Source organism: Mustelus asterias, chromosome 21 (genome assembly GCF_964213995.1).
Source record: "Mustelus asterias chromosome 21, sMusAst1.hap1.1, whole genome shotgun sequence".
Taxonomy (NCBI): Eukaryota; Metazoa; Chordata; class Chondrichthyes; order Carcharhiniformes; family Triakidae; genus Mustelus; species Mustelus asterias.
In genome coordinates, this window is record NC_135821.1 from 47,320,003 (window position 1) to 47,333,445 (window position 13,443).

Genomic DNA, 13,443 nt, shown 5'->3' on the forward strand with positions numbered 1-13,443 from the left:
CAAAGACACAAACTCAATTTACATGAATAATGATTGGAATGTGAGTCTTTACAGCTAATCCAGTCTTAAAGGTACAGACAATGAGTGGAGGGAGCATTAAGCACAGGTTAAAGAGATGTGTATTGTCTCCAGACAGGACAGCAAGTGAGATTTTGCACATCCAGGCAGGTTGTTGGGGTTACAGATAGTGTGACATGTACCTAATATCCCGGTTGAGGCCGTCCTCATGTGTAACCCCCTTTTGCTACCAAATAAACCTGTTGGACTTTAACCTGGTGTTGTAAGACTTCTTACTGTCTCTAGCATTCAGCCAGTGAACCACTGCAAGAGACAGAATTCTCACTTCAGGAAGACCTGTTTCCAACTTGCCAGCAGAATTTACAATACCAGTGAGTGAGAAACACAGAAACACTGCTTTTCAGTCTGATGTCCAAATACCAAAACTAAACTAAAACTGCAGCCAGCAGCCCAAACTGAAAATAAAAAACTCCTGTCACCTGACCTATCAATCATTTTTCCCCCTAACAATGCAAAAGGTCATAAAATCTCAGATACTGCATAAAGCCCAGAGTAAAAATAAACAAAACCCCATTTAAACCATTTAAGCAGCAATAAAAGGACGCCTAATCAGGCAGCCGGTGCCACAACAAAACCAAAAGGCTGGCTTACAAATGCGGAGAACATGATTTTTTTAAAAATTCTTAAAGGTCCAGTACCATTACACCAGACTCCTCATAATTTTGAACAACCCTATCAAATCTCCTCCTAATCTTCTCTTCCCCAAGGAGAACAGTCTCAGTTTTTTCAGTCTATCCAGGTAACTGAAGTTCCTTATCGCTGGAACCATTCTTGTTAATCTTTTCCGCACTCTCTCTAAAGCATGATGCCCAGAACAGGTTACTGTTTGATTTGATTTATTTGATTTGATTTATGATTGTCACATGTATTGGTATACAGTGAAAAGTATTGTTTCTTGTGCGCTATACAGACAAAACATACTGCCATAGAGTACATAGGGGAGAAGGAAAGGAGAGAGTGCAGAATGTAATGTTACAGTCATTGCTAGGGTGTAGAGAAAGATCAACTTAATATAAGGTAGGTCCATTCAAATGTCTGATGGCAGCAGGGAAGAAGCTGTCCTTGAGTTGGTTGGTATGTGACCTCAGATTTTTGTGTCTTTTCCCAACAGAAGAAAGTGGAAGGGAGTATGTCTGGGATGTGTGGGGTCCTTGATTATGCAGGCTGCTTTTCCGAGGCAGTGGGAAGTGTAGACGGAGTCAATGGAAGGGAGGTTGGTTTGCCCACGTGGTCAGCAGTTTCGGGTCACCTCTGGGTCAGAAGTCTTCAAGTTCCGGAGGGTTGCCAAATCTGTAAGTGATGGAAATAGTACATTATTAGAGAGTTTAAAAGAGTTAGAGTACAGTTTTGAAATCATATAGCGAGAGTAAAAGATAAAATTAGAGGGTATGCTGGGGAAAGATCGCAAGAAGTCACCTCACTCTGCGGCCATCTTAGCTGAGACTGAACCAATGTTTTATATAGGATTATCATTGACCAAATATTTGTCTGGGTTTGGAAGTGTGTTTTGGTGTGCAAAACACATGTAGTGTGTCTCTGCATTCACAACCCCTCAATCTTCACCTCTGGCCTTTTTGCTAAGTCATTATTCAATGTCAAGCAGGAAAATGAAATGAGGGCCAAACTAGACATTGCATTGCATTATTTCTATTATGTAAATCAACTTAAAATAATTCCATTACTCACAAGATACTTCCTTCTGAAATGATTTGACATGCTGATGAAAGATAACTGCAATGGAAGACACAACCGTGCAACACCATTACAGCAATGATTACACTTGATTATTTTTGTTTGTCACAGACAAAATGTATGTGTCCTTTTTACTGCCCATAATCGATATGTTTTGCATGGAAAAAGTGGAGGGCGGAATGTGCATTCCAATTAAATAATTCAGCAGCAAGCTTCTGTGAGCTTAAAATAATTGAGATTCTTTCTTACTCTGAATTAACAAATTGTGAAACAGTCAGTCTCACACACATTCAGACACACAAAGATTGGGTATAGTTAATTATATTGCATGTTTACTGTTTACAATTATTTCAGTTCCTGATTTACAATTTCTAGTCCCCCATGTGGCAAGCCTACACTTTGTTGAATCAATTTGATGATTTTAAGTTAAAGTGAGTGTCTTGTAAAGTAAAAGGTCCACAGGAGATTCTGAAGTTTCTTGTAGTCAAACATCGAGGAGGATGGATATCAGGTAAACTTTGAAATGGAACAGGTTAAGTACTTTGGCTGCATGGTTATTTACAGCTAATTTCAGAGTCTGGTTCTCAGAATCCCGGAGGGGAGTCATATCGGATTCAAAACATTAGCTCTGTTTCTCTCTTGATAGCCTCTGCCAGATCCGCTGTTTTCTTTCCAGCACTTTCTGTTTTACTGGTTTTCAGGCTGGCTGGCTACCAATGGTTCATAAAAGGAAAGGTGACATTACCCTTTCTACAATTGCTTTTCCTTACATGTTTTTCTGCAGACTGGCCTGGCTCCCTCTGAGTCTTTAGATAAAACTCATTATCCCAAGTTTGTTTTGATCACATGAGCAACATTTGCAAGTCAAACCAGAATGGCTTGGAAGTGCAAAACTATCGCTGCACCATACAACAATGGTTTTTCACACTTAACTTGTGGGTAAGTGGTCTTGTCACCTTTCTTTTGTTAAATTGGAAACCAGGAGAAATAGAGTCGGGGGGGCGCCGAGGGGGGGTGATTATCAGCCTGTGTCCCGCATCAGAGAGAGCAGCGACACAGGCAGAAATTCTGCAGAGAATCGTCTTTCCTGAATTTCTTTCCCCCCCCCCCAACCCCCCCACCCCCAGTCCCGCTGGTGACTCCATGAAGCTCATGCCCACAAAGGGCAAGAACTTCATTTTCATGGATTTGCATAAATTTAATATCATTATGACTCAGCACCACCCCCGTCCCACCCCAAATGTCACATCATCCCCCCCAGACCAATATTCGAAAACTTACAACGGTTTTTAAAAAAATGAGATTCAGTCAAGGGGATTCCTCTGGGGATGCATAATGGGAGAGATAAATGCCTGGGCAGACCTGGCATTGCTCCCGAGCACTGCCCTTGGCAGAGGTTGGCATTGCCAGCTTGGCACAATGCTAACCTGGCAATGCCAACCTACTAATGTCAACCTGGCAATGCTAACTTATACCAGGGGGCAGTGCCAGGGGTAGGCGGTAGTCAGAGACCCATGGGGTGGAGGTTCCAGTTTTGCATGGTATGGGGGTGGGGAGTGGGCACTGAGGGGGAACTTGCAGGCATGGGGGAGAGTTGGCAAGGGGGGGAAACGCCGGCAATACTTCTGAAATGGTGGGGGGAGGGGTGATGATTGTGCTGGGAGGGGGGAGGAAGCCCCCGATACCTCCATAGGGAGTTTATTTTTAGTTCTGATTGGAGTGCCCTTTAAAGATGGCGCTCTAATCTCTGTAGAGTCAGTCTTGCCGACTCTAGCAGGCCCGTGTACCACAGTGACGGCACCAACCCCACCCATTTTGTTTCATCAGAGAGGCTCAAGATCTGGAGAGCATCGTGCCAATTTTCAGTCTGAGCCTGACACTTAGAGAAATATCAGTAAGGTTCTGCCCTGAGAGTCCATTGACTCTGCATTGTGAGTAAGCTTTGAACAATGGCACACATGACTTCCACAGACGCGTCTATCTGGCAATGTCCATTCCGGTGGGAGGTGTGAATTAGAACTTTCCGGAAATTTGATAGTTTGTGTTGAATAAGGTCATCTGACTCTTTGGTAGTCATCTTAACAGTTCATCAGCGTCCATTTTTGACAAGTAAAAGAGTATTCCAGAAGTTTCACTGGACAGGACATAATTTATTTAAAGAATGCCTGTTATCCCTACCTCCAACTGAAGATCAGAATCAAAACTCTTGAAGTAATACCTGGCTAGATTTGGTTTGGTACATGTAAAATAAATCTGGAAAATTTTACACAACCCAGTCAGATTTTTATGAATACTCTGTTGGCAATAGTTGGAGACAAACATTAGCTTACTCATACTTGGATCCTGTGAGATCTAGGCCAACACAAACCTAAGCCTATTTATTTCAAATGGGCCTCTAATTAAAAACAGGAATGTGGTGTGGAAATTATAGAAAGAGGAACAAAGTAAAGACTTGGGGCAGAATCTTACATTATTTTTTCAAACTGTCAGGCTCAGACAGAAAGCTGGTGTGTAGCCCTTCAGTTAACAGCCCAGATTTCTCTCCAGATCTTGAGCAACTTTGAGTTTAAAAAAAATGAGTGGGGGTGGTTTACTCCTTCACCCTGGTGGGGCGGAGCCTGATAGAGCAAGCACCAGGCTCTACGGAGATCGAGGGGCCATCTTTAAAGGGTGTCTGGATCAGAAATGAACATCAAATCCCCTGCACCCCATCCCACACACAATCATCCAGGGTTCCCCCCACCCCCGTGCAACAATCATGGGGAACTCTTCACCCAAATAATAATCAGGGGCTCCCTGCTCCACCACCGCAGAAGTATCGCTGGCAATCTCCCTCCCTCAGTTCCTGCTCCCCCTATACCTACAAGTTTCCCCCTCACAGCCCACTCTCCTTCTACCACCACACATAAATGGAAGCTCACCCCCATGGGGTGCCCATGAATGCCCGCCTTCGATACTGCGCCCTGAACAGGTTGGCACTACCAGCCAATCTGGTAGTACAAACCATTACTGGGGGCAGTGCTAGATGGCAGTACCAGGAGCAGTGCCAGGGGACAGTGCCATGTGGCAGTGCCAAGGGGCTATACCAGAGGACAGTGCCAGGAACAGTGCCAGGGGCAGTGCCTGGAACAGTGCCTGGAACAGTGCCAGGGACAATGTCAGTGGGCAGTGCTGGGGCTGTGCCAGAGAAAGTGCCAGGGCAGTGTTGGGGCAGTGTCAGTGGGCAGTGCCAGGGACATTTCCAGGGGGCAGTGCTGGGGCAGTGCCAGGGGGTGGTGCCAGTGGGCAGTACCAGGGACATTTCCAGGGGGAAGTGCCAGGGCAGCTATATCATTTCCCGCCGGCACTATAATTTTATATGAAACCCCTGAGGAATCCCCTTGTCTGTTTCTTGTTTGGTCAAACCTATCATAGACCTCACTGACATGACGTCACATCGGCGAAGTATGAATAGATCAAATGGCGGGGGCCCGTAAATCATACAAAAATTTATTAAAGTCTGTGTTAATGAAGTTCCACCTGACAAATGCTGCCAGCACCAACAGCACCAATATGTCTTGTTTTCCCACTGGCGTGGGCACTTTGTTTCAATTTGTGTGAACCGTGCCCAAAGTGTATGTGGAGAGCCAGAGAATATTTTCGAAGAAGAAATGTGGAGAATCAGAGAACTCTGGGTCACACTAACATGCACGCTGGGAACGTAGACATTTCCCAGTCCCACCTGCCACAGGATTCATCGCAGGTGGGACAGAAAATCTAACAGATCATTGAAAAGTCCATTGACTTTGGACGGGAATTTCCGACGCCGGGGCGTGCGGAAAATCCTGCCCATTGTGTCTAATAATGAGACTAATATGTCTTACATGACTGAAACTGTCTTAAGAGCCCCATTTTCATGTCAAAACACCTGTTTTACAACTCCATCCTTAGACTATCAATGTTCTTGCCTTTACTCCTCTTGTCTCCTCCACTGATATCACCTTCAACGCAAAACACTTTAGTTCTCAATGACCATTAGTGCTTCACAAAGCCCAACATTTCATGCTCCTGATTAGGATGCAAGCAAGAAGCTAATTTGTTAACAGCCCTCGCTCAACAACAGCCTCCATCTTGGCTCTACCGCTACCTTCCATATTGTATTGACGTTGCCAAGCCCAAAATTCTCCGATAGTCGTCTCTTTTTCTTTCTGCTCTTCCGAGTATGAAATCTTGCCCAAACTCTTGCTCTAATGGTTCCCACTGTGCTGAAAACTGCAACTCCGTCAACTCCTGCTCTAGCTGATTTCTACTTTAAATAATGTCTTTATTCAAATAGTGAAGAGAGGAATTTGATACAAACATAAATATATCTCCAGCCAGGCTCGCCCCAAGTCCGGAAAATCCCGCTCGAGGTCAACGGACCACAATTCCCGTGGCGGGCGGGACAAGATAATTCCGCCCATAGCCTTCCTCTGACACATCGACAAGAATTGTGGCTAAAGGGACTAAGAGGTATGGAGAGAAAGTGGGAGTAGGATACTGAAAGTGCATGATCAGCCATGATCATATTGAATGGCGATGCAGGCTCGAAGGGCCGAATGGCCTACTCCTGCACCTATTTTCTACGTTTCTATGATTATTAATGATTTTTTTAACATCTATGTTTTTCTGCCATTTGGTCTTTGGGACTTCACTTTGAGTCGTCATATCTGTTCCATGACATGAGTAAATGAATCAAACCTGCTGATAAATATGCTATCAAAATGATTGAGTTAATAGGGTGAGTTCTAGTTATTAAGAGGGTTGTGATGAGTGAGGCACTAACTGTGCCCTTTATCACGTTTGACTCAACAGGATAAAATTCACATAGCACTGATTAAAATTGAGTGACATAGTTTTATAACACAGTGTGACTATAGTCTTATGTAAATTATGCCAGTCAAATACCTTGTTGACTAGTCATGCAGGGTGTGTCAGCAGTGATATCAGCCAAGTAATGGCTAGGGCGAGGATTTGTATGTTTTGCTCTGCAAGTACAAGGGAACAATACCACATAACATATAACTGTGGCAATCTTTGAGCACAGGGTAGACATAATAGCTGAAAAAAGTGAAGGAATGAGTAATCAGATGAATCCTTTAGGTGGGGATATCCCACCTAAGAAAAAAACATTTATTTTTTCGATTGTGCAATCCACTTATCAACAGTAATGAAATCTAGGTGGGAAATAGAGTGGTATTAAATTACATGATTTAATAATGGAATACTTTATGCTACATGATACAATATATGGTAAGAACTCGGGAATATCTAAATAAATTCCATTAGCCTTTTTTTTCCAAACTGGATCAATGACTTGCTCACACACTCCTGCAATGGTATTTTTGTGTTAACCAGAGGATTATGTGCAAAACCAACCTGATGTGACTCACCCAACTTCCAGCTATGCCTGAAGTGTGCTTTTGTTGTACAGCTGCAAAGGATGTGGGAAGGAACATAAGAATATTGAAACAGGAGTGGACCCCTGAATCCCTCAAGCCTGTTCTGCCATACAGTTGGATCAAGCCAGAGCTGCACCTTAATTCCATGACACGGTGGCACAGTGGTTAGCACTGCTGCCTCACAGTGCCAGAGACCCAGGTTCGATTCCAACCTCGGGTGACTGTGTGTGTGGAGTTTGCACATTCTCCCCGTGTCTGAGTGGGTTTCCTCCGGGTGCTCCGGTTTCCTCCCATAGTCCAAAGATGTGCAGGTTAGGTGCTGACCACTGTGCCACCGTGCCTGGCCTTCATCAATCGAGGAATTGAGTTTAGGAGTCATGAGATAATGTTGCAGCTATATAAGACCCTGGTCAAACCACACTTGGAGTACTGTGCTCAGTTCTGGTCGCCTCATTACAGGAAGGATGTGGAAGCCATAGAAAGGGTGCAGAGGAGATTTACAAGGATGTTGCCTGGGTTGGGGAGCATGCCTTATGAGGATAGTTTGAGTGAGCTCGGCCTTTTCTCCTTGGAGAGACGAAAGATGAGGGGTGACCTGATAGAGGTGTATAAGATGTTGAGAGGTATTGATCGAGTGGATAGTCAGAGGCTTTTTCTCAGGGCTGAAATGGTTGCCACAAGAGGACACAGGTTTAAGGTGCTGGGGAGTAGGTACAGAGGAGATGTCAGGGGTAAGATTTTCACTCAGAGGGTGGTGGGTGCGTGGAATGGGCTGCCAGCAACGGTGGTGGAGGCGGATTCGATAGGTTCTTTCAAGAGACTTTTAGAGAAGTACATGGAACTTAGTAAGAAAGAGGGTTATAGGTAAGCCTAGTAATCGCTAAGGTAGGGACATGTTCAGCACAACTTTGTGGGCTGAAGGGCCTGTATTGTGCTGTAGTTTTTCTATGTTTCTAACAGCTAAGGGAAAATACGTTCCCTGCGATGGTGAATCAAAGCGCACACTGCATTCGGCAGAAACAAAAAACTTCCTGATGCAATTGTAGAAACTAAAGAGGCCAAATTGTTAAAAAGATAGTAACTACGCGATTAATCTTCCAGGATTCTCTTCGGAGATCAATACGGGGCATAACTTGATACTTCCCACCACTGGGCCCTGTCCAAAATGAAGAGAAGATGATATACGAACTAAACCTATAGGGGTCATTTTAATCTTACCATATCAACCAGTGGTTAGCGTTGCTGCCTCAGAGCACCAGGAACCCGGGTTCAATTCAGGCCACGGGCGACTGTCTGTGCCGAGTCTGCACGTTCCACCCGTGTCTGAGTGGGTTTCCTCCCACAGTCCAAAGATGTGTGGTTTAAGTGGTTTGGCCTTGCTAAATTGTACCTTAATGTCAGGGGGATTAGCTAGGGTAAATACGTGGGGTTACAGGATAGGGCCTGGGTGGGATTGTTGTCAGTGCAGGCTCAATTGGGTCAAATGGCCTCTTTCTGCACGTAGGGATTCTATGATTCTGTGGTGACTGAGCTGGATCTCTACCTTGCCTTGGTCCCACATACCTTTGATACCCTTGCCTAACAAAAACATCTATCAATTGAGAGTTTGCCCCATGAGTAAAGCAACGTTGTGTGATGTCATATAATTTAGACACATGGGGAAAAACTCGTATTGCATGACTGAATAATGAGGAGGAAATCCAGTAGTGAACAAGCAGCAGGAAAAGGAAATGAGAGTGCTGAATTTTACTGATTTTCAGGTGAGTCACTCTAAAAGATTATCATGCTTGGAAATGTATCCTCCTGACATGAATTTGAATGCTGATGACAAGGTATAGTGATGCAATAAAATACTGAAAATCTAACGTCATGATGTCAATGCAATCTTATATTTTTAATGTATTTAAGAAATCCCATTATCCCAATCAAGAACTGAAGATTAGAATCAAAACTATCAGAAGTATTACCTGCATTTGGTTTTATAAACTCAAAGGTTGCGATTCTCCAGCCTCGTCCGCGGCTGGGATTCTCCAGTCCCGCTGCTGTGAATGGAGATTTGGCTGAGGGGCGAATTCTCCATTCTCGCTGGCAGGCCAAATGACATCGGAGACTTCGGACCAAAGTAAATTTACATCGCTTTTTATATACCTCAACCAGAATTTCAAAATTATATTGGCTCTGAGATTTACCAGGGCATAAGGGGTTGGGGAGGAAGGTGGGAGGCATGGATGGGAAACTTAGCCGTTTGTTTTTCCTTGAAAAGTCTGGAGTTTTAAATCCAGTGCACGTTGTATTTTGTTTCTCCGGCTTTCCTGGCCTGACAGCCAGCCAGATTGGCAAGTTACCTAATGGCTAAGAAACCTTGCAACTCAAAGACACAGTATGAAGCAAGCGACTAGGTGTAGTGGTGATGGGAGAGAGACAGGGGCGGCATGGTGGCGCAGTGGTTAGCACTGCTGCCTCACAGCGCCAGGGACCTGGGTCTGATTCCTGGCTTGGGTCACTGTGTTAGAATGTAACCAATGATAACATTGGATCTGTTGTAGTGTGACCAATGGTAGCATGCTGTAAGGGTCAGCTGACCAGTAAACTATGTAACCAATGACAAAATGATGTGGTGGTCAGCTGACTCAGTATAAATAAGAACCTGTTGGGATTTGTGGGAGCTTGGAATGGTCCAGGGTGTTGTCTCAAATGTTGGAGTAATGAAGTTTCTTTATTAAACCTTTCTCTTTGATTTATATGTTGGAGTAAGTCTTGTATTATTTTATTGCCTACAATTGAAGAGTTCATTCTGGTGGATCAACAAATGTGCAGAGTTTGCGCGTTCTCCCCGTGGCCTGCATGGATTTGCTCCGAGTGCTCCAGTTTCCTCCCACACTCCAAAGGACATACTGGTTATGTGCATGGGCCTAAATTCTCCCTCAGTGTAGCCGAACAGGTGCCGGAGATTTTCACATTTAAAAAAAAAATTGCTGTGTGAATGTAAGCCTACTTGTGACACTAATAAATAAACTTTAACTCACAGGAAATGGGAGAAACAGATGGATCATTGGGTGGGGGAAACAGAGATATCATGGTTGGGAGGGCTTGGTGATGGACAGATCACAGAAATGGAGGTTTGACAGCATGATGTGTTAGACCTGCTCAGCAAGACTCACAAACCATGCTGTAAAAGCTCGGAAGGATCCCTTTGTACTTGCTAGGTTTCCCAGCAATAGAAAAATCTGATAGTACATTCAAAATAACACTGTTAATAGGAGATAGGGCGTGGGTGGGATTATTGTCGGTGCAGGCTCGAGGGGCCAAATGATCCCCTTATGCACTGTAGGAATTCTATGATTCTACGAATATAAAGGAAATGCAGTTTCCTTGGAAGGTTTCATCAGATACTCAAAAGTGGATTCTTGTCACCCCCACCCACACCTTTCCCTCGCTACAATAAAACCTGAAGTGGATTGGGCTTGCATTTCAAACTCTTAACATCTTAACATCGCACAAGGCCCCAAATCATCTCTTTTTATGGGTTAAAATCACCCTCATAAAACAGTGGCAGAAAAGCAGCAGCTTGTTATCACAATACAAGTACTTACTTGTTTATATTACAGATCTGGAATTTTGATGTCATGGCTGTGTCAGCTTGTCCTCCTAAAAACTTTCATCTTTTGGGCCAACGTCAGTGGAAACCACAAAACGAGACAGGATGTAAAATACGTGCAGTGATTTGTACTTAATGATAACCACCTACCCAGGCAGGACAACAACCAATGTTTTTTGCCGTGCCCAATTTGCACAGGAATAGGCAGATCAGGAATGTCAATATGCGGCTGAAGCTGAAAGACTGACATGGGAAGGAGGGGTTAAACTTCATTCCATTTTAACACCAAATACCGGGTCAGGAAGGAGATGTACCATTTGACCGACTCCATGTGAACCAGACATGATCCATGTCCAAACAGAAAGAATAAACTGAATAGGAGCAGGAGTTGGGCATTCGGCCCTTCAAACCTGCTCTGCCATTCAATATGATCATGGCTGACCCTCTAACTTAACACCACATCCCCGCACCTTTCCCATACCCCTTGGCACCTTTGAAGTCCAGAATTCTATCTGTTTCTTTCTTAAATATTCAGTGATTTGGCCTCCCCTGCCTCCTGTAGAGCATTCCACAGGTTCACCACCCTCCGAATGAAAAGGTTTCTCCTCATCTCAGTCCTAAATGGCTTATCCCATATCCTGAGACTGTGACCCGATGTGCCAAACTCCCCCTCCGCCAACCAGAGGACTCATCATCCCTGCATCCAATCTGTCCAGCCCTGTCAGAATTTTATATGGCCAAGAGTTTACAGTCCCTCCCACCCAGCGAGATATTACCGCCCCGCCAAAGTAAATGGAAATTTAAATGGCCCGCCGTATCTGTGGGTGGGAGTCACACTGTGGCAGGACTGTAGAATCCTGGCCTACATTTCAACGAGTTCCCCTCTCATTCTCGTAAACTCCAGTAACACAGGCCTAGCTGACCAAATCTCTCCTCGTACAACAATCCTGCCATCTGAGGAATCAGTTAGGTGAAATTTCGCTGCACTTCCTCATAAGAAGATAGGAATTAGAAGCAGAAGTAGGCAAATTCGGCCCTTCGAGCCTGCTCTGCCATTCAGTCAGAACTTATGGTTCAGTGGTACACTACTACACCAGAAGGCCTCCTGTTAAATGAGTAAGGGCACGGAATAATAATCATGGAAGCTGTTAATGACTCCAAACATAAACTGACAAGGCATGGTGGTGGCACAGTGGCACAGTGGTTAGCACTGCTGCCTCACAGCACCAGGGACCCGGTTTCAATTCCGGCCTCGGGTCACTGTCTGTGCAGAGTTTGCACATTCTCCCCCCGTGTCTGCGTGGGTTTCCTCCCACAGTCCAAAGATGTGTGGGTTAGGTTAATTAGCCATGCTAAATTGACTCAGTGTCAGGGGATTAGCAGGATAAATATGGGGGGGTTACAGGAATAGGGCCTGGGTAGGATGGTTGTCAGTGCAGACTTGATGGGCTGAATGGCCTCCTTCTGCACTGTAGGGATTCTATGGTGAAGGCGTAAAATTTTACTGTGGGCTAAATTCTGTAAGAAGTTTAACAACACCAGGTTAAAGTCCAACAGGTTTATTTGGTAGCAAATGCCACTAGCTTTCGGAGCGCTGCCTCTGAAAGCTAATGGCATTTGCTACCAAATAAATCTGTTGGACTTTAACCTGCTGTTGTTAAATTTCTTACTGTGTTTACCCCAGTCCAATGCCGGCATCTCCACGTCATGGCTAAATTCTGCCCAGGCCGCGGGAGTCCTGATGCTGTGCTGGAAAGGCAGGGCAATCCCATTTTATGGGACCCTGGCACATTTTACGGCACTGGGTGAATTAACTGCCCAGCACCATAGCTTCCACCCCTTTAAAAGATGGGCGCTCGCCCCCAAAGGCTAACCAGCCATCTCTTTGGTCTCAGCAGCGCCATCAGAAGCAGTGGACACTGTTACGACTGCAGCTGAGAAAGAAGCCGCAATGTTGGACGCCCATCTCCTCATGAGGTGAGTGGGGTCGAGGGTCACCAGCACCCATCGGACAGAGGTTGGTGAGGGCTGGGGGTTGTTTCCACAAAGACAGCCTTTGCCATTGACAGGCCTTCTGTGGACCAGAGATTATCCAATCAGGAGGATCCCCACTCTTACCCCCACAGGGACGCCACTATATTTTACTGGGCAGGTTCCCACCCAGCCTCTGGGTGAATAGGCTGTCCCCTATCTTTATTGTCACTGATAAAAGTCTATGGAATTATGAAGGTGACAGGCACTCCATTCCCTGCCTTCCCTCACCAACTTTACAGCCTCCTGTGTGTTCATGAAGGACTCTTCTTTCAATAAGTAAAATGACTATCAATAGAGGGAACACTGTTGATCTAGTGACTGGAAATGAATGAGAAATAAAGTAAAAGTAAAGTAAAATTTGTTTATTAGTGTCACAAGGTAGGCTTACATTAACATAGCAATGAAGCTACTGTGAAAATCCCCTAGTTGCCACACCCTGGCACCTGTTCGGGTGCCCCAGTCCAACGCCGGCATCTCCACATCATGCCTGTTCAGGTATACAGCGAGAATTTAGCATGGCCAATGCACCTAACCAGCACGTCTTTCGGACTGTGGGAGGAAACTGGAGCACCCGGTGGAAATGCACACAGACACAGGGAGAACGTGCAGACTCCACACAGA

General features: G+C 45.0%; 1 protein-coding gene across 1 annotated transcript in view; it reads left to right on the forward strand.

The window, feature by feature from the left end:
• Positions 1-2,612: 2,612 nt before the first annotated feature.
• The window catches only part of LOC144509237 (gap junction beta-3 protein-like), a 35,554-nt gene continuing 24,723 nt past the window's right edge, over positions 2,613-13,443 (forward strand). Inside the window, exon 1 of the mRNA XM_078237792.1 lies at positions 2,613-2,709. The gene's annotated coding sequence lies outside the window, so the exon portion shown is untranslated. The remainder of the gene's footprint in view (positions 2,710-13,443) is intronic.